Source organism: Nicotiana sylvestris, chromosome 4 (assembly GCF_000393655.2).
Source record: "Nicotiana sylvestris chromosome 4, ASM39365v2, whole genome shotgun sequence".
Classification (NCBI taxonomy): domain Eukaryota; kingdom Viridiplantae; phylum Streptophyta; class Magnoliopsida; order Solanales; family Solanaceae; genus Nicotiana; species Nicotiana sylvestris.
In genome coordinates this window covers 85,814,831-85,835,003 of record NC_091060.1, presented here as the reverse complement: position 1 = coordinate 85,835,003, position 20,173 = coordinate 85,814,831, and the positions used below count along the sequence as shown (strand labels likewise).

General features: G+C 40.0%; 1 pseudogene; it reads right to left on the bottom strand.

Moving 5' to 3' along the window:
- Positions 1 to 16,266: 16,266 nt before the first annotated feature.
- On the bottom strand, positions 16,267 to 17,381 carry LOC138889801 (uncharacterized; annotated as a pseudogene).
- Between the last annotated feature and the right edge of the window lie 2,792 nt (positions 17,382 to 20,173).

The following is a 20,173-nucleotide window of genomic DNA, read 5'->3' as shown; positions in this document are numbered from 1 at the left end:
GAGAAGCATCGGTTCTATTCAATACAGGCTCCACTTATTCCTATGTTTTCTCTTATTTTGCCCCATATTTGGGCATATCTCAGGATTCTTTGAGTTCTCGTGTTTATGTGACTACTCATGTAGGAGATTCTCTTATTTTAGACCGCGTGTATCAGTCGTGTTTGATTACTCTTAGTGATTTTGAGACTAGAGTGAATTTATTATTGCTCAGCATGGTAAACGTTGACGTTATCTTGGGCATGGACTATTTGTTGACCCATTATGCTATTCTTGATTGTTACGCCAAGACCGTGATGTTGGCTATGCCAGGATTACCGTGATTAGAGTGAAGGGGTACCTTTAATTACACTCCCAATAGAGTTATTTCATTTCTTAAAGCTCAACAAGTGGTTGAGAAGGGGTGTGACGCGTATCTAGCTTATGTGAGATATGTCAGTATTGATACCCCTACAGTTGAGTCAGTTCCAATAGTGAGGGACTTTCCAGAAGTGTTTCCTGCTGATCTTCCGAGCATACTGCTGGATAGAGATATTGATTTTGACATTGATCTGTTGCCAGTCACTCAGCCCATCTCTATTCCTCCATATCGTATGGCTTATCCTGTGTTGAAGCAGTTAAAGGAATATGGGAACTGCTAGAAAGGGCTTTATTAGGCCTAATGTGTCACCTTGATGTGTTCTTGTCTTGTTTGTGAATAAAAAGGATGGTTTTATGCATATGTGAATTGATTATTGCCAGTTGAACAAAGTTACAGTGAAGAATTGTTACAACCCATATTAACGTATGTTAGCTCATGCCATAAGGTAGTCAGTGTAAATCCATGAAGAGATTATCTTTAAGATGATATGAAGTTAATCTTATTGGTCTTAAATGATACAAAAGTGTATAAGGGTGGTTAACAAGTACTAGAAGTTAAACGAATCAAGGATGTTGTCAGTCGTATTTTCAGATAAGGTGCTTAATACGCTCAAGAGGTAGTGTTTTAAGATATTTGAATAATATAATATCCGTATTATAAGTTTTGAAATCAAACGAGTTATGAGACAAAAGTCGACAAAAGTTGTCACAACTTAGGTTCATAATTTTACTTAAACATGAGGTCAAATGTTACTAAGCTTTTCTCCCAATTTACTTAGAATTATGGGGTAATCTACCCACCAAATTAAATATCTATGAGTCTAGTTTCCAATTCATTAAACCTTTTGTTAATACGATCTCGGAGTATAGAGATATTCGTATTTTCGCAAGCCTGCGCATATTGGTAGATGACAAGTAGGTGCATCACCTACTTGCCAAAATAAGAGGACAAAATTAAAAGACCCAAGTCGGCCAAGAGAGGACTTTTAAGGGATTATAAACTCAGTTAATCACCCATATTTCAGACATTCAAAACCAACGTTAACCCCTGCAACACCTCCCAAAAAATCCCACACAAACCCTAATCGATTTTCCCCCTCTTTCAAGTTCTAATTAGGGGTAAAACCTAGAGTTTGAAGAACCAAGGGAAGGGATGAGTTATCCAACAAGTAAGGTAAGTTTACTGGTCTCTTTCATACATTTTTTCTGCTGTGAATTCATGGTAATTCGTTCTATACATGTAAGAACTCACGGGACGGTGATCGGAAGCCATGAGTTCGAGTTATTCACTTGTAGCGGACTGTTTTGTGGATTGTTTTGTGTTGCTATTGGGCTGCGTGTTTTACTACTGTTTTGCGAAGTTTTGGAGGAGTAAGGGTGTGGAGAAACACCATATATATGTAGGGTTGTAGGCTGGTAGTTCTTCGTAACATTTCCGGGTCGTTTGACACGACTACGGCGGTCGTCGTATGTATGAAGCGATTAGGTTGTGTGTGGACTATTTTGGAAGGCTCAATATAATTATTATTGATGTTGTTTGGGCTGTTTGGTGATTGTTTGTAATTGTGTGAAGTCATATATATAGGGGAGGTGTTGTCCGTTTCATCGTATAATAGGTTATGGTCGATACATAATAGTTATGACGCTTAAATGATAACGATAGCATCGTTTCTTTTATTGTAGACTAAAGAGTTGTGACAATTGCATAGCTTGAGATTTGGGAAGTATATACAAGGTATGTGAGGCTATCCCTTTCCTTCTTTTGCATGACTCCGATTATACATAATGTAATGAACGAGCTTCCAAAGATACTCTACTCTTAGAAACTAGCAGTACTTACATTGTTTCCCCTCTTATGGAACGATTAATGTTGATGTTGCTACTCTTATTCTTATATTATCAATGTTGCTGGTACTTCCTAATTCTTATAAGGTTCATAGTGAAGAGTTGCTCCTAATAACGTGTATAGAGGATACCGACCTTACGTCACCCCGAAAGGTTTAGAACGTGATTCCATGAGTCGAGCATGTAGTATATATATGTATCTATTTTACTCTACCGAGCCATGCTATAGTCGGCCGGGTACGACACCTATTGTGCAACCACTGATCAGTTGGGATTTACCGAGCTCCACGTGGTCGGGTACGATTCTACCGAGCCTATTACGGTCGGGTATGATATGATGATGATGATGATGATGCCCACAGAGGCATATGTTTTAAAAGTTTATGCATATATACATATGTATCATGCATTGCATGTCAGTAGCCATCTGAGGTACCCAAACGTTACAGGTTGTATATTCTCGATCCCTGCTTACATTACTATTCGTACTTATGGTTCTCTACCTTACATGCTCAGTACTTTATTCGTACTGACGTCCTTTTATTTGTGGACGCTGCAGGTCCTGATAGACAGGCAGGCGCAGCTCCCCCACCACAGTAGGTGGTCCAATTCAGCGGTGATTGGCGAGATCTCTTCTTCGGACTTGCCATGGTCTTGGTATGCATTTTTGTTATAGACATTATGGGTATGTCGAGGCCCTATTCCGGCAATATTGCAGCACTTATGTTCCTTTAGAGGCTCATAGACAGGTGTCGACTCATGTATAGTTTGGTATGCTTTGTCGGTTGATTTTTGTTGTATAGTCTTTCATGGTAGCGTGGTAGCTCGTACCCTATATATAGTTTCTTGATTTTATGGTCATCCCAAGTTATGTATGTTCATGTCATCATCTTGTATTGTTGTTTTACATGATCCATGTCTACCAATTATATTGATCTCGTCGGCCCTAAAAGATAATAAAGAAGGTTAGATAAAATGTACGTTGGTGCTCGGCAAGTATGGCCGGGTGCTAGTCATGGCCCTCCAGTTTGGGTCGTGACAAATGTGGTATCAGAGCAAGTGTGTCCTAGGGTTGTCTATGAGTCATGTCTAGTAGAGTCTTGATTATGGATGTGTAGCGTGCCACATTTATAATCAGGAGGCTACATGACATCTAGGGTTATTACCTTCTTGCTGAATCTAGATCGTGCGTAGAGTTGAGTCGTAAGTGTTCATCTCTAATATTCACCTTGTTTTCTTTCAGTGATGCCTTCGACTAGGAAGCAAACGATTAGTAGACGACTTGATACAGCAGCATGAGAGGGTACCAGTCAGGTGCCCCAAGCCAGAGCAGGACAAAGTGAAGCTCAGAGTGAGATGTCCTCTTATACCTCATCTACTCCATCTCCTCCAGAGGATATTAGGAGGCACCCAACACCTCCAGTTCCTCCGTCTAGCACTACAGACCAGGATATGCGGAGTGCTTTGCAGTTGTTGACTAGCTTGGTAGCTGCTCAGGCTCAGAGGCAGAATACAAGCGTTGTTGATAAACCAGTTAGTACGAGAGTTCGTGATTTTATTAATTTAGACCCTCCAATGTTTACCGGATCAGACCCCAAGGAGGTCCTGTAAACTTTTATTGACCAGGTTCATCGTACACTGCGGGTTATGCATGCTAGTGATACGGAGGCAATAGAGTTGGCTTCTTATCAGTTACGGGATTTAGCGGTTTTCTGGTATGATATTTGGGATAGATCTAGGGGTCCGAACGCTCCTCCATATGTGTGGAAGGAATTTTTTGAGGCCTTTTTTCGTCACTACTTACCAATTGAGATACGACGAGCTAGAGCTGATAAGTTATTGAACCTTCGACAAGGAAATATGAGTGTGCGAGAGTATAGTATGCAGTTTGTAGTGTTAGGCCCCAGTCTTCGAGGAGTTCGGCACCACCTGTAGCTAGTGCTCCTCCACAGTTTTAGAGGTCTCGATATGATCGATATACCTATTTTGGTCCAGTTAGAGTTCGTGGGCATCAGGCTCGCAACATCACAGGGATAGTAGTCAGACGAGACCCCTAACACCACGTTGTGATCAGTACGGCAAGGCCCACTTTGAAATGTGTCGTCGAGGTTCTGATGCGTGTTATTCTTGCGGACAACCTGGCCATATGATGCGGGATTGTCCTAATAGAGGAGGTGATAGTATGGCTCAGCCGACTAGATCTGTGTCTGGTTCTTCCTCATCAGTTCGACCTCCAGCACGGGGTTTTCAACAGTTGACAGGTCGTGGTAGAGGTAGAGGTGCAGTGCCAAGTTCGAGTGGTGCTCAAAATCAAACCTATGCTCTAGTAGGTCGACAGGAACTCGAGTCATCTCCAGATGTTATTACAGGTATATTGTCTGTGTTTTCTTATGATGTATACACGCTGATTGATTCGGGATCTACATTATCATATGTTACACCCTTTGTGGCTAATAAGTTTGGCATTGAACTTGAATTGATAAGTAAACCCCTTGCGGTATATACTTCGATACGAGATTCTATGATTGCTAGAAGCGTATATAGAGGTTGCACTGTGATGATTTATAGTCGTCAAACCTTGGCAAATTTATTTGAATTAGAAATGGTTGATTTTGATGTGATAATGGGAATGGACTGGTTGGCCTCATGCTATGCAAATGTTGACTGTCATACGAAGATGGTTAGGTTTCAATTTCCTGGTGAACCTGTCATTGAATGGAAGGGGAACATTGCTACACCAAAAGGTAGGTTTATTTCATATACTAAGGCAAGGAAAATGATCTTAAAAGTTTACATTTATCATCTCGTTCGCATTAGGGATACGGAGGCGAAGCCGCCTACTCTACAATCAATCCCCGTGGCCAACGAATTTCCAGATGTTTTTCCAGATGAACTCCCAGGTCTTCCTCCTAAAAGGGAGATTGAGTTTAGCATTGATGTGTTGCCTGACACTCAACCGATCTCTATCCCTCCATACAGAATGGCCCCGGTAGAGTTGCGAGAGTTGAAGGTGCAGTTGAAGGACTTTCTGGATAAGGGCTTCATTAGGCCTAGAACTTCACCTTGGGGTGCACCAGTCCTATTCGTGCAGAAGAAAGACGGGTCATTACGGATGTGTATAGACTATCGTCAGTTGAATAAGTTTACTATAAAGAACATTTATCCACTTCGAAGAATTGACGACATGTTTTACTAACTCCAGGGTGCCAAGTATTTCCTCAAGATTGATTTACATTCAGGGTATCATCAGGTGAGGGTTAAGGAGAAGGATATTCCAAAGACGGCCTTTCGGACAAGATATGGGCACTTTGAGTTCTTGGTGATGTCGTTCGGGCTAACAAATGTCCCAGTAGCTTTTATGAATCTCATGAATACTGAATTTAGGCCCTATCTTGATGTGTTCGTGATTGTATTCATTGATGACATTCTAGTGTATTCTCGTTCGGAGGTGGAACATGCGAACCACTTGCGGATAGTATTACAGACACTTCAGGATCATAAGTTATATGCTAAGCTCTCCAAATGTGAATTTTGGCTAAACTTAGTAGAGTTCCTTGGCCATGTGATATCTGAAGAGGGTATTAGTGTCGACACTCAGAAGATCGATTCAGTAAAGAATTGGCCGAGACCTAAAACACCATCAGAAGTCTGCAGCTTCCTAGGGGTAGCGGGATATTATAGGCGGTTTGTAGAAGGGTTTTCCTCTATATCAGCACCATTGACTAAGTTAACACAGAAAGCTACCAAGTTCCAATGGTCTTACACTTGTGAACGTAGTTTTCAGGAGCTGAAGAATCGATTGACATCCGCACCAGTGCTCACTCTCCCTGAAGGAACAGAAGGTTATGTGGTATATTGTGATGCCTCATGTATAGGTTTGGGGTGCATATTGATGCAGCGTGGGAAGGTGATTTCTTATGTCTCAAGACAATTGAAGAAGCATGAAAAGAATTATCCAACCCATGATTTGGAATTGGCTGCAGTAATATATGCTTTGAAGATATGGCGGCACTACTTATACGCATCCATGTTAACATCTACACAGATCACAAGAGTTTACAATACATCTTCAAGCAGAAAGAGTTGAATTTGAGGAAGCATAGGTGAATTGAATTACTGAAAGACTACGACGTCGAGATATTGTATCATCCCGGTAAAACCAATGTTGTGGCAGACGCTCTCAGTCGTAAGTCAATGGGAAGCTTAGTACATATTGAGATAGGTAGATGGGGGTTGACTAAAGAGCTTCATCAGCTAGCCAATATGAGAATCAGATTGTTAGACTCTGATGACGGAGGTGTTACTGTACAGAATACATCAGAATCATCTTTGGTAGCCGAGGTAAAAGCACGGCAATATGAAGATCCTATCTTAGTACGATTAAGAGAGAGCATTTAGCAGTGTAAAAGTACAGCTTTTAAGATCGGAAGAGATGGGGCACCGAGATACCAGGGTCGATTATGTGTGCCTAATGTGGCAGGGTTGCGAGAGAAGATTATGAATGAGATTCATCAATCCCGATATTCCATCCATGTCGGCTCGACAAAGATGTATCATGATGTCGAGCAGTATTGGTGGGGTAACATGAAGAAGTCTATTCAAAATTTGTAGCCCAGTGTTCCAATTGTCAACAAGTAAAGATAGAACATCAGAAACCCGGTGGATTGCTTCAGAATATAGAGATTCTGACCTGGAAGTAGGAGGTGATTAATATGGACTTCATTATTGGATTACCTCGCTCTTATCATAAGTTTGACTCCATCTGGGTGATAATTGATCGACTTACAAAATGTGCCCATTTTCTACTAGTTAGGACAACTTACACGGCTGAAGATTATACGAAGTTGTATATCAAGGAGATTGTTAGGCTTCATGGTGTGCCGGTATCTATTATATCAGACCGAGGATCTCAATTTATGGCTAACTTTTATAGGTCTTTTCAAAAGGGTTTAGGCATAATAGTGAATCTCGGCACTGCATTTCATCCGCAGACTGACGGACAGGCTGAACGTACCATTCAGACACTGCAAGATATGCTACGAGCATGTGTTCTATATTTTAAAGGGAATTGGGATGATCATCTTCCACTCATAGAATTCGCCTACAATAATAGCTACCATTCCAGTATTAAAATGGCCCCATACGAGGCACTATAAGGGAGGAGATGTGATCACCAGTTGGATGGTTCGAAGTCGGTGAAACAGAATTATATGGGCCAGATTTGGTTTCACCAAGCTATTGAGAAGGTGAAAGTGATACAGGAGCGATTGAGGACGGCACAAAGCAGGCAAAAATCTTATTCCGATGTCCAATGTTGTGATCTGGAGTTTGAGGTTGATGATTGGGTTTTCCTGAGGATCTCACCAATGAAGGGTGTTATGCGTTTTGGGAAGAAAGGTAAGCTGAGTCCAAGGTATATCGGGTCGTATAAAATTCTTCGATGAATTGGACTGGTTGCTTATGAGTTAGAATTGCCATCCGAATTGGAATTTGTCCACTTGGTATTCCATGTATCTATGTTGAGGAAATGTATTGGAGACCCTTCTTGAGTCGTCCCTATCAAATATGTAAAAGTTACAGAGGACCTATCATATAAAGAAGTGCCAGTGGCTATATTAGATCGACAAGTCCGCAAGCTAAGAACAAAAGATGTAGTTTCCGTCAAAGTATTGTGGAGGAACAAGAATATGGAAGAAATGACATGGGAAGTAGAAGAGGAGATGAAGTCTAAATACCCGTACCTATTCCAGAATGAAGATAACAAGGATACTGGTGGAACACAGGATACATTGGAAGGTGAAATGGCTCTATGAGGTAAGCAATAACTTGAGAATACTCTTCCTTAATACAAAATGGTGATATGCAGATAATGTAAATATCCATAATGCTTTGTGTAGCCTTGTGAGGCCATATGTTGTCTTAAATGCTTGCAAGTTTTGCTAGTGACCATTTTATAGGGGAAAATTGATCGGAAATTTCCGTTGGAATCCACGATGATTTAGACTCCCCATAGACCCTTACATTTGAGGACGAATATTCCTAATGGGGGGAGGGAGTTAAAACCCATATTTACGTATGTTAGCTCATGCCATAAGGTAGTCAACATAAATCCATGAAGAGATTATCTTTAAGATGATATGAAGTTAATGCTATTGGTCTTAAATGATACAAAGGTGTATAAGGGTGGTTAACAAGTATTAGAAGTTAAACGAATCAAGGATGTTGTCAGCCGTATTTTCAGATAAACCTAGAGGTTCTTAATACACTTAAGAGCTAGTGTTTTAAGGTATTTGAATCATATAATATCCGTATTATAAGTCTTGAAGTCAAACGCGTTATGAGACAAAAGTCGACAAAAGTTGTCACAACTTAGGTTCATAATTTTACTTAAACATTAGGTCAAATGTTACTAAGCTTTTCTCCCAATTTACTTAGAATTATGGGGTAATCTACCCACAAAATTAAAGATCTATGAGTCTAGTTTTCAACTCATTAAACAGTTTGTCAATACGATCTTAGAGTATAGAGATATTCGTATTTTCGCAAGCCTGCGCAGATTGGTAGAGACAAGTAAGTGCATCACCTACTTGCCAAAATAAGAGGACAAAATTAAAAGACCCAAGTAGGCCAAGAGAGGACTTTTAAGGGATTATAAACTCAGTTATTTCACCATATTTCAGACATTCAAAACCAACGTTAACCCCTGCAACACCTCCCCAAAATCCCACACAAACCCTAATCAATTTTCCCTCTCTTTCAAGTTCTAATTAGGGGTAAAACCTAGAGTTTGAAGAACCAAAGAAAGGGATGAGTATCCAACAAGTAAGGTAAGTTTACTGCTCTCTTTCATACATTTTTTCTGCTGTTAATTCATGGTAATTCGTTCTATACATGTAAGAACTCACGGGACGGTGATCGGAAGCCGTGAGTTCGAGTTATTCACTTGTAGCGGACTGTTTTGTGGACTGTTTTGTGTTGCTGTTTGGCTGCGTGTTTCACTACTGATTTGTGGAGTTTTGGAGGAGAAAGGGTGTGGAGAATCACTATATAGATGTAGGGTTGTATGCTGGTAGTTCTTCATAACATTTTCGGGTCGTTTGACACGACTACGGTGGCCGTCGTATGTATGAAGTGATTAGGTTGTGCGTGGACTGTATTGGAAGGTTCAATATGATTATTATTGATGTTGTTTGGGATGTTTAGTGATTGTTTGGAATTGTGTGAAGTCATAAATATAAGGGAGGTGTTGTCCGTTTCATCATATAATAGGTTGTAGTTGATACATAATAGTTATGACACTTAAATGATAACGATAGCATCGTTTCTCTTATTGTAGACTAAGGAGTTGTGACAATTGCATAGCTTGAGATTGGGGAAGTATATACAAGGTATGTGAGGCTATCCCTTTCCTTCTTTTGCATGACTCCGATTATATATAATGTAATGAACGAGCTTCCAAAGATACTCTACTCTTAAAAGCTAGCAGTACTTACATTGTTTTCCCTCTTATGGAACGATTAATTTTGATGTTGCTTCTCTTATTCTTACATTATCAATGTTGTTGGTACTTCCTAATTCTTATAAGGTTCATAGTGAAGAGTTATTCCTAATAACGTATGCGGAGGATACCGACCTTACGTCACCCCGAAAGGTTTAGAACGTGATTCCATGAGTCAAGCGTGCAGTATAAATATGTATCCATTTTACTCTACCGAGTCGTGCTATAGTCGGCCGAGTATGGCACCTATTGGGCAACCACTGATCAGTTGGGATTTATCGAGCTCCACGTGGTCGGGTACGATTCTACCGAGCCTTATGATGGCCGAGTATGTTTTTACTAAGCCTATTACGGTCGGGTATGATATGATGATGATGATGCCCACAGAGGCGTATGTTTTAAAAGTTTATGCATATATACATATGTATCATGCATTGCATGTCAGTATATATATATATATATATATATGTGTATCATGCATTGCATGTCAGTAGTCCTCAGAGGTACCCAGACGTTACAGGTTGTATATTCTCGATCCCTGCTTACATTACTGTTCGTACTTATAGTTCTCTGCCTTACATACTCAGTACTTTATTCGTACAGATGTCCTTTTATTTGTGGACGCTGCATGTCGTGCTGCAGGTCCTGATAAACAGGCAGGTGCAACTCCCTCACCACAGTAGGCGGTCTAATTCAGCGGTAATTGGTGAGATCCCTTCTTCGGACTTGTCGTGGTCTTGGTATGCATTTTTGTTATAGACATTATGGGTATGTCGGGGCCCTGTTCTGGCAATGTTGCAGCACTTATGTTCCTTTAGAGGCTCATAGACAGGTGTCGACTCATGTATAGTTTGGTATGCTTTGTCGGTTGATTTTTGTTGTATAGTCTTTCATGGTAGCGTGGTAACTCGTACCCTATATATAGTTTCTTGATTGTCTGGTCATCCCAAGTTATGTATGTTCATGTCATCATCTTGTATTGTATGTTGTCCATGATCCATGTCTACCAATTATATTGATCTCGTCGGCCGTAAAAGATAATAAAGAAGGTTAGATAAAATGTACGTTGGTGCTCGGCAAGTTTGGCCGGGTGCTTATCATGGCCCTTCAGTTTGGCTCGTGACAAGAATAGGTATCCTTTGCCTCGTATTGATGGCTTATTTGATAAGTGACATGGTGCCAACGTGTTCTCCAAGATTGAATTGCGTTCACGATATCATTAGTTGAAGATTCAGGAGCCAGATATTGTGAAGACTACTTTCAGGACTCTGTATAGTCATTACGAGTTCCTTGTGATGTCATTTGGGTTGAGTGCCTAGCAACAGATCCTTGTAATGCCCTAGCAACATTTGTACATTTGATACACAATGTATTTTGGCCTTATCTTGACTCATTCGGCATTGCCTTTATTGACGACATTCTGGTATACTCCTGTAGTCGGGAGGATCATGAGCAGCACCCCAGGACAGTGATTCAGATCTTGAGAGAAAAGAAGTTATATGCAAAAGTTCTCAAAATATGAGTTCTGGTTAGATTATGTGGCATTTTTGGGTCACGTTGTTTTAAGTGAAGGGATCAAGGTGGATCCGAAGAAGGTGGAAGTAGTGCAAATTTGGCCCAGACCGTTCTCGGCTACAGAGATCCGGAGCTTTCTTGTTTTGGTAGGGTATTACCGTCGATTTATTGAGGGATTCTCATCTATTGCACCACCTATGACCAGGCTGACCCAGAATGGTGCTTCGTTCAGGTAGGCAGAGGAGTATGAGGAGAGTTTTCAAAAGCTCAAGACAACTTTGACTATAACCCCAATACTAATATTGTCGAGAGGTTCGGGGTCTTATATTGTTTATTGTGATGCGTTACAAGTTGTCCTCGGCACAGTGTTGATGCAGGACAGTAGGGTGATTGCCTACACGTCCAGACAGCTAAAGGTACATGAAAACGACTACCATGTCCCTGACCTTGAGTTAGCTGCTATTGTTCATGCCTTGAAAATTTGGCAGCACTATTTGTACGGTGTCCCTTGTGAGATCAGCACTGATCACTAGAGTTTGTAGTATCTATTCAAGTAGAAGAATCTTAACTTGTGTCAGCGGAGGTGGTTAGAGTCGCTTAAGGATTATGATATCACTATTCTGCACCATCCCGAAAAAGCCAATATGGTGGCCGGTGCCTTGAATCGCATGGTGGAGAGTTTGGGGAGCTTAGCATATTTACCAACAACAGAGAGGCCATTGGCACTGGATTTTCACACCCTTGCCAACCAGTTTGTTAGATTGGATATTTCTGAGCTGAGTTGAGTTTTGGCTTGTGTGGTCTCCCAGCCTTCTCATTATGGTTATATCAGGGAGCGTCAGTATGATGACCCTTATCTGCTTGTCCGAAAGGAAATGGTTCAGTACGATAATGCTAAGGAGGTTACTATTGGTGATGATGGTGCATTGAGGATGCAGGGTAGGGTATGTGTGCCCAATATAGACAGATTGTGTGAGTTGATTCTTCAGGAGGCTCATAGCTCGTGGTACTCCATTCATCCGTGTGCCATAAAGATGTATCAGGACTTGAGGCAATATTATTCGTGGCGTAGAATGAAGAAGGACATAGTGGAATTTGTAGCTCGATGTCTAAATTGCCAGCAGGTGAAGTATGAGCATCAACAGCCGAGTGGATTGCTTCAGAAATTAGAGATCCCAGAGTGAAAGTGGGAGCGGTTCACTATGGATTTCGCTGTTGGACTCCCACACACTTAGCGGAAGTTTGATATAGTTTAGGTGATTGTGGACAGGCTGACCAAGTCAGCTCATTTCCTTCCTATGATGACTACCTATTCTTCCAAGCAGCTACTTAATTTTATATCCGTGAGATTGTCAGACTTCATGGCGTGCCGGTATCTATCATCTCTGATCGGGTACGCACTTTACATCATGGTTCGGGAGGGCCGTGCAGCAGGAGTTAGGTACTCGGGTGGAGTTGAGTACAGCATTTCACCCGCAGATGGACGGGCAGTCCGAGCGCATTATTTAGATTCTTGAGGATATGCTCTATGTGTGTGTGATGGAGTCTGGAGGTTCTTGGGATCAGTTCTTGCCCCTTGCGGAGTTTGCCTACAACAACAGTTATAAGTCTAGCATTCAGATGGCACTGTATGAGGCTCTGTATAATAGGCGCTATTAGTCCCCAATAGGTTGGTTCAAGCCGGGCGAGGCTAGATTATTGGGAACAAACTTGGTTTAGGATGCTTTGGAAAAGGTTAAGGTGATTCAGGTTAGACTTCCTGCAGCCCAGTCCAGACAAAAGAGTTATGTTAATCGAAAGGTTTACAATGTTGAATTCATGGTTGGAGAGCGGATCTTGCTCCGGGTTTTGCCTATAAAAGGCATTATGAGTTTCAGAAAGAAGGGCAAGTTGAGCCCAAGGTTTATTGGTGCATTTGAGGTGTTGCAGCGAGTTGGGGAGGTTACTTATAAGCTTGCCTTACCTCCCAACCTAGCAGGAGTTCATTCGGTATTCCACATTTCTATGCTCCAGAAGTATCACGATGATCCATCTCATGTGTTGGATTTCAGCTCAGGCCAGTTAGACAAGGATCTATCATATGTTGAGAAGCCAGAGGCTATTTTGGACAGACGGGTTCGAAAGCTGAGGGCAAAGAAAATTTCATCAGTAAAGGTTTAGTGGAGGGGTCAGTCGGTTGAGGAGGCAACTTGGGAGGCCGAGCAGGATATGCACAGCCATTATCCTCATCTTTTTACCACTTCAGGTATGTCTCTATGCTCGTTCGAGGACGAACAATTATTTTAAGGGGGGAGGATGCAACGACCTGGCTGGTCATTTTGAGAGTTATAGCCTCGATCTCCTATTTACCGCTTCCCTCGTATCTTTTTCTACTTATGTGAGTTGCTGGGAGGTTTCATTTTGGTTGTTGGAGTGTTTTGGGATACTTAGTCCATAAAATGGAAGCTTAAGTCGCAGGATTTGGACCGTAGTCGGAATTCTATGAAGACGACTCCGTAATGGTGTTCTGTTTATTCCGTTAGCTGAGTTGGGTGATTATAGGCTTAGGGGCGTGTCCAGATTGTATTTTGGAGGTCCGTAGCTCATTTAGGCTTGAAATAGCGAAAGTTAAATTTTTGGAGATTTGGACCAATAGTGAAATTCTTGATATCACGGTCGGAATCAAAATCCAGAAGTTGGAATAGGTCTGTAAGGTTGAATATGACTTGTGTGCAAAATTTGAGGTCAATCGGACGTGGTTTGATAGGTTTCGGCATCGGTTGTGAAAATTTGAAGTTTCAAGTTCTTTAAATTTGACTTGGAGGGTGATTCGTGATTTTTGCGTTGTTTGATGCAATTTGAAGGCTCAACTAAGTTCGTGTTGTGTTTTAGGACATGTTGGTATGTTTTTTAAGGTCTCGTAGTCCTTAGGTGTGTTTCGTACGCTTAACGGATGAAATATTAGACTTATGCAATTTCTAAAGTTGCTGGTTTCTAATGTTTTCGCACTTGCGGTAGGGAGACCACAGTGCGGGATCGCATGTGCGGAGAGTGAAGTGCAGAAGCGAAAAAGTGGAGGACTGCTAGGGGTCGTAGGTGTGAGGTGCATTCCGCATCTGAGATGCTTGCAGATGCGACGGAGAGATCGCAGAAGCGGCAAAGGACCGCAAAAGCGGAGAATTGAACGCAGGTGCGCACGCGCAGGTGCAGCCACTTTATCGCAGGAGCAGACCTAGGTGTTCGATTCTACACCTACGATGGAAATTCTGCAGGTGCGGCATCTCACGTGCGACTGAGAGTTCGCAGGTGCGAGATCACTGGAAGAAAAAGGGCCAAATCGAGGGTTTATGTCATTTTTCACCATTTGACTTTGAGAGATCGAATTTATGAAATATTTGAATGATTTTTAGATGAAGCTATTGGCTAATGATTCCTAACTCATTTTTTGTTGTATTACATTAATCTGTGGTAAATTTCATCATATAATTAGGGATTTGAGTTGGAAATGTGGGGAGAAATGGTAAAAACTTCATAGACTAAAATTCCGATCTTTGGAATGTGATTTGAGGTCGGATTCAAGTGATTCTTATATGGTTAGACTCGTGAGTGAATAGGTGTTCATATTTTGTGACTTTTACCCGATTCCGAGACATGGGCCCGGGGAGACGTTTTTGGGCGATTTTCCAATTTCTTGCTTTAGCTTCGATTTAATTAGCTAGATTAGTTTCTTGTAGTTATATTTATATTATGTAATTGATTTTGGCTAGGTTTGGGCAATTTGGCGTCGGATATTCATGGAAAGAGCATTGTTACATATTGATTTGAGCTTGGTTCGAGGTAAGTGGCTTGCCTAACCTTGTGTAGGGGAACTCCCCTTAGGATTTGGTACTGTTTTGATATGTGAGCACCGTGTACGTGAGGTGACGAGTAGGTATACAGGCTAATTGTTGTAAAACCACAATTTTCACTAAGTAATAACCTGTTCTTCTTCCTATTTAAGTTATATCAGTTTGTGTAGTATCCCATTAGCTTAGAATAGCATGTCTACTCGCCTTAATTGTTTATCTGAACTCTGTGCAGCATGTTTAGTGAATTTCCTATATTCATTGACTTGAACTTAGTCTAAACTGTAGGTTTTCTTGTTGTAACTGTTATTTCCGTTGTTTGAGATGCATATTTACTTTGGGATTACGGAACGGTATTCGAGGAGATCCCCCTGCAAATTGTTTTTGGGACTATGGAACAATATTCCGGGAGATCCCTCTGCATATTTACTTTGGGACTACGGAACGGTATTCCGGGAGATCCCCCTATCTTGCATATTTACTTTGGGACTACGAAACGGAATTCCGGGAGACCCCCCTGCATATTTACATTTAGGACAAAGGGAAGGTATCTCGGGAGATCCCCTGTTGTTATCTGTGTACTGAGTAGTTACCATTCAATGATTTCATTCTTGTTAAAATTTCGGTCTTTATTTTACCACGATATTTTAGTCTATCCTGTTTTTAATATTTACATAACAGTAGGGCCCTGACCTGAGCTAGTCACTACTCGATCGAGGTTAGGCTTGACACTTACTGGGTATTGTTGTGGTGTAATCATAACCTTTCCTACACTTGTTTTTTATGTGCAGATCCAGGTACTACTTATCAGCCGCATTGCAGTGAGTCGAGATAGCTTTGGAGACTTCAAGGCATATCTACTATGTCCGCAGACTTCGGAGTCCTCCTCTATCCCCTAATTTATTTCTTTCCTTGTTTCTTCAGACATTTATGTATACAGCAGTTAAAAATTCTTAGAAGCTTGTGACTTACGGTGTTCCGGGTCTCGGGAGGGTTGTGTATATTGCGAAGTTATTTATTGTATTTGCCAAGCAACATCTCTAATGCTTATTTAGATTATCTATTATCGTTAGTTGTTAATTTCCATGTTTTTGTTTTTGTTCCGCAAATGTTAGGCTTACCTAGCCGTAGGGACTAGGTGTCTTCACGACAATTCATGGATGGAGAATTTGGGTTATGACACTAACCTCGATGAAATTGTGACAAGGTTAAGGCAGGTCACTTACATTAACATATACGTAATAATAATAATAATAATAATAATAATAATAATAATAATAATAATAATAATAATAGTAAGTAAAGTAAGTAACAAACCCAGTTTCATCCCAACAAGTGGGGTCTGGGGAGAGTAGTCTGTACGCAGACCTTACCCCTACCTAATGCAGGTAGAGAGATTGTTACCAATAGACCCTCGGCTCAGGAAGGGCAAGAAGAAGAAGAGTAAAGCAAGGGAGGAAGAAAGATGGAAGATAAAAGAAAAGGAAGAGATAAAAGATAAGTGGTACCAAATTATAGCAACAGGGAATACAATACCTGAGGCGAACAAAACCACATAACATAATCTAAGAATATGAAGGGACATGCATACTACTAAGACTATCAGTAAACAACTATAGACTACCTCCTAACTTTCTACCTTAATCCTAGACCTCCACACTCTCCTATCAAGGGTCATGTCCTTAGTAAGCTGAAGCATCACCATGTCCTGCCTAATTACCTCTCCCCAATACTTTTTAGGCCTACCTCGACCTCTTCTCAAACTTTCCATGCCAACCTTTCACACCTCCTAACAGGCGCTTCCATGCTTCCTCTGTTAACATGTCTGAACCATCTCAGCCTCGACTCCCGCATCTTGTCTCTACGGAGGCTACTCCCACTCTGTCCCGGATAGCTTCATTTCTAATCCTATCTCTCCTAGTATACCTACACATCCATCTCAACATCTTCATCTCTGCTACTCTCATCTTCTACACGTGGGAGTTCTTGACTGGTCAACACTCAGCCTCATACAACATAGCCGCTCAAACCACCACTCGATAAAACTTACCCTTAAGTCTTAACGGCACATTCCTATCACATGTAATACCAGAAGCGAGCCTCCACTTCATCCATCTTGCTCCAATGCGATGCGTGACATCTTCGGCAATCTCCCTATTACCCTGGATAATAGACCTGAGATACATAAAACTCGCTCTCTTGGGGATAACTTGAGCATTAAGCTTAACCTCTACGTCTGCATCATGGGTCTCGTCACTGAATTTGCACTCCAAGTATTCTGTCTTGGTTCTATTCAGTTTGAAACCTTTAGACTCCAAGATCTGTGTCCAAACCTCCAACATCGCGTTAACTTTGCTACTCGTCTCGTCAATCAACACTATAAAAATAATAATAATAATAATAATAATAATAATAATAATAATAATAATAATAATAATAATAATAATAATAATAATAATAATAATAATAATAATAATAATAATAATAATAATAATAATAATAATAATAATAATAATAATAATAATAATAATAATCAAAACCAACTCGGCAGTCATAATCAATTATTACTTCAATCAATTCTGTTGCAGCGTGCAACTCGATCCCACAATGTATTCATATTCAATTATGTTACGGCCTGCAACCTTATCCCACACTATAAAATTTTATTTAATTCTGTTGCGGCGTGCACCCCGATCCCACAATATATTCTTTTTCATTTCTATTACGGCGTGTAACCCGGTCATCAAACAATATAAAATATCATTTCTATAAATTAAATTACTCCAATAAATACAACAATTAATATAAATATATAAGGCAACATAGCATAAAATAATTATGATTTATTTAAGAAAATAAGTAATGACAAGTAGCAATTAATTAAAAAATTTAGGGAATAAATATGCAATTTAATATATAATTATGCTAAATGTCAAGTAGCAATTAAGGCACATAAGTCAAATAAGCATGTAGCAATAATAACATGGATTAAAGACATTATTAGGCAATGAATAAGAGAGGAATAGTTATTATAATAATTAATTCGTAATTTAGAATAATTTATGATTTTCAGATAAATATGCAAACAATCAATTTGACGACGTATAGGCACTCGTCACCTCACCTATACGTCGCTACACAATAAATTCATGTAACAAATAATTCAAGGGTTTTATTCCCTAAAGTCAATGTTAACTACGACACTTACCTCGCTTCGTAACCGAATTCAAGATTTCAATAGACCTTTGCCTTGCGAATTGGTGTTTGAAAGCCTCGAATCTAGTCATAAACAATTCAATACACTCAACACGAATCGTAGAAATTAATTCCATATGAAATTACTAATTTTTCAAATAAAAATCCGAAATTCATCTCAAAATTCAATAGTGGGACCCACATCTTGAATCTCGAAAAAAACTCATGAAATTTGAACACCCATTCCGAGACGATCCCAACCATACAAAAATTATCAAAGTCCGATGTCAAATGGGCCTTCAAATCCTAAATTTTCGTTTTTGAAAAGTTTTACATAATATCCAATTTCTTCCATCTATATCCGAAATAAATGGTGAATATAACCATGTATTTATGAAATATAATCACTTTCGGATATAGAATACTTATCCAAGTAAAAGTCGTGAAAAACTCCTTTGGAATCGCCCAAATCCGGGACTTAAAACTCAAAAATGACTAACACCCGAATTTATGTATTTTGCCCAGTATTTTCGCATCTGCGAACATTATTTATGCATTTGCGAGCTCGCATTTGAGTATTAAATCTCACATTTGCAAAGGCAAGTAGCCTGTCCAGCGGCCACATCTGCACAACGAAATGTCGCACATGCGACATCGCAAAAGCGCTCCGGTAACCGCAAAAGCAGTCTTCCTCGCAAAAGCAGATGGCCTATCACAGAAGCGATCGCTCATATGTGCCAAGGATCTCCGCAGAAGTGAAGCATCAAGCCATTGCTTAGGTCGCAGAAGCAACCAGTTCCTCGCAGAAGCGTTAACGCACTTGCAGTCAAAATTTCGCAAGTGCGATTGCACCAGGTTCTGCCCAAAACCGGCTTCTTTTAACAAGCTCTAAACAATCCGAATTTCGTCTGAAACTCACCCCAGCCCCTTGAGATCTCGTTAGAATATTCCAACAAGTACGGAAATATAATATGGACTTACTCGAGATTTTTAAATCACGTTAACCAACATTGAAATTACAATTCACACTCCGATTCGGACTTATGAGTTTCAAACTTTTCAATTTACAAAACTCATGCCGAAGCGTATTAAACGAATTTGGAATCACTTCAAATTTGGCAAACAAGTCATAAATAACATAATGGAGCTATTTCAATTCTCAGAATATAAATCCATGTCTGATATCAATAAAATCAATTTTACGGTCAAAAATTGGAAATCTTTAGCCTTAAGATTTCTAGTTTCCGTTAAATGACGATAATTTGAGCTAGTGACCTCCGAATTTGATTCCAGACACACGCCCAAGTCCTAAATCATGATACAGACCTACCAGAACTATCAAAACACTTATCCGGATTTGTTTTCACAAAATGTTGACCGAAGTCAACTCAGTTGAGCTTTAAAGCTCTATTTCAGATTTTAATCTGTTTTTACATAAAAACTTTTCGGAAAAACTTATGGACTTTGCATGAAAGTCGAGGAATGTTGAATGGTACTATTTGAGGTCTTGGAACACAAAATTGAATATTTAACTTGAAGATGACGTATTGGGTCATCACACCTGTCATAGTACCTACACAATTAGTGCAAACATATAATATGAGTACAAAAATAAATTAGCCTCGGTGGTTTAACAAACTAATCTTCTCAAAACAAATCATGATAGAGTTATTGATGAGATATTGTTTTTCCTAATCGTGACAGTTTTGGATATGATAAAGATCAGGAACATAAACATAAATCTAAGTCGTTGAAATAATTTTTTTATTAAAAACTTACTCTAGCTGATTTTTCCTCTTAGGCATTCTCTCATACACCAAACTATAATCAAGAGATTTGAGAAGGTAAAATTTATAGGTGGGGCAATAAACATTTCGAATAAACTTTTGTATTATCGAGTCGAAAATGTTGCTTGTTGGGCTTTTGTATGTAGACTAAT